Source organism: Rousettus aegyptiacus, unplaced genomic scaffold (assembly GCF_014176215.1).
Source record: "Rousettus aegyptiacus isolate mRouAeg1 unplaced genomic scaffold, mRouAeg1.p scaffold_m13_p_6, whole genome shotgun sequence".
Lineage (NCBI taxonomy): Eukaryota > Metazoa > Chordata > Mammalia > Chiroptera > Pteropodidae > Rousettus > Rousettus aegyptiacus.
The window spans coordinates 43,771,266-43,773,322 of record NW_023416309.1 but is presented as its reverse complement, the minus strand read 5'-3'; the positions used below and the strand labels follow the sequence as shown (position 1 = coordinate 43,773,322).

The 2,057-nt window shown below is 31.9% G+C and overlaps 1 pseudogene; it reads left to right on the top strand.

The window, feature by feature from the left end:
• Positions 1–449: 449 nt before the first annotated feature.
• On the top strand, positions 450–568 carry LOC118604563 (annotated as a pseudogene).
• The last annotated feature ends 1,489 nt before the right edge of the window (positions 569–2,057 follow it).

Below are 2,057 nucleotides of genomic sequence, written 5' to 3'. Positions count from 1 at the left end.
CCTCTCTCCACTCTTCACCGTTGGTGAGAACAATGCTGCGGACTGCATCCATCAAGCTCCCCTGTACTATGGTTTTTTGTAGAGCTCAGCCAAAGAAAGGCACCAAAGAGAATAACTTAGAGTGAAATGAAAGTGAAGCTGGTGCATTTATTCCTCAATAAAGCTTCCATCTGTGTTATAAGTTGGTTTTATCCTTATCCTAAAGGTCGTAATTTCTTTTAGGTGACCTTCTCCTGCAGAGTTCTGATAACCACTCCCTCCTCTTGCCTTTTCTGCTATTTCTCTCCCTTCAAGTAGAAGAAAAAGGGTATTTCACTTTTGCTGGTTTCCTTCGATCTTGCTTCACCTTTATAAATAGTACCTTTATTATACCTTCTAATTCCCCTGTTTGAATATGCTTTTTCATGCCAGGATCCTAATAGATGTAGTTTTTTAATTTAAACAATGTAGCCTACGGCCATGCCACCCTGAATAAGCCCAATTCCGTCTGATCTCAGAAGCTAAGCAGGGTCGGGCATGGTTAGTACTTGGATGGGAGACCACTTAGGAAGACCAGGTGCTGTAGACATAAAAAATAAAATTAAAAAATGAAGGATTTTAAACTGATAAATTTCCATGAAGTCTGTGAGGTCAATCAAGGGTTCCCTCGCCTGAGAAAAAAAAATGTAAAGGTGTGCCTCATCACATATCACAGTCAATACACACACACATACACATACGTGCATACTCCTGATGTGTTGTAGTTTTAAAGTTAAGGTATAACACTAAAATATATGAAGAAAATATTAGCATAATTTTGTAGAGAGAAGCATAAAATTAAAAAACAATAAAGTAAAAGGCAAAATAAATAAATTGTGAACAATTAGATGATATTATAGTTACCTTATTTATGTGGCTATTTTAATCAAAATGGTGAAAAGATTATTTTTTTAAAGCATAGGAGAAAATATTGACATTACATAAAATAGACAAAATGTTAATGTCTTTACATACAAAAATCTACAGATTTCTTGAAAAAAGAATAATCCAATAGAAAACTGACAATAAATTTTAAAAGAAAATTCACAAGAAGTTAAATACACACATCAAATAAACATGTGAAAAGATGTTCAAACTCACTAGTAGCTGGGCAATCGCAAATTAAATCAATAATGTCCTTTTTTTCCCATTGGCAAAATGGAGAAGATAGACTTCATTCAGTAATGAAAAAAAGTATAGCATAAGAAGCACCATCACGAGTTATCGGTGTGAGTATAAATTTTCACAACCACCTTCTTGGATAGTAAAATGACTTTTAACTGTAATTTTAAAATTAAAATATGTCTTTGCTTTGCTTCTGCAATCTCATATTTAGTCATCGATCATGATGAAATAAACTGTATCTAAAGATACGTATACAAGGATGTTTATTACAGAACTGTGGCAGTGAATACTTGAAAAAATAAAGTTCATCACAGTAGAAGTGTTTGAAGAGGTTATAGGTATTCATTGTATGAAACAGCATGCAACTAATAAAAACAGGTTTATAGCTATACATATTGATCTGGTAAGAGAACCATAGTATTGTTAACAAGGAGAAAATATACAGAAAAATGTATTATATAATCCTATTTTATCAAAAAAAATGGAAAGGAAAGTACACACATATGTTTATGCGTACATAGAAAATCATGTAGGAGGATTAGTACTAATAATATTAATTATATCAATATGAAGGGAATTAAAAGGGAAAGAGATTATTACAGTTACCTGAATACAAAAGTATAACAATTGATTCACTGAGAAAGCTATACTTTGAAATAAGCATAAAGAACAAAACAGAAACCTACACAAAACATCATTTAATATTTAAATATATATTTATCTTCTCTTTGTTAACATCCTAGAGTCAATATCTAGGTACAATCTGATTATCTGAAACTTACAAAAAGAGAGGGTTTCCATTCATACAGAACCACTCTCCCGAAGACTGTATATATCTATCTCAATATAAAATTGGTATGTAGCAACAGTGAAACCGAGTGGTTTTTAATTGTCATAGGTTATTGGAATTTTTA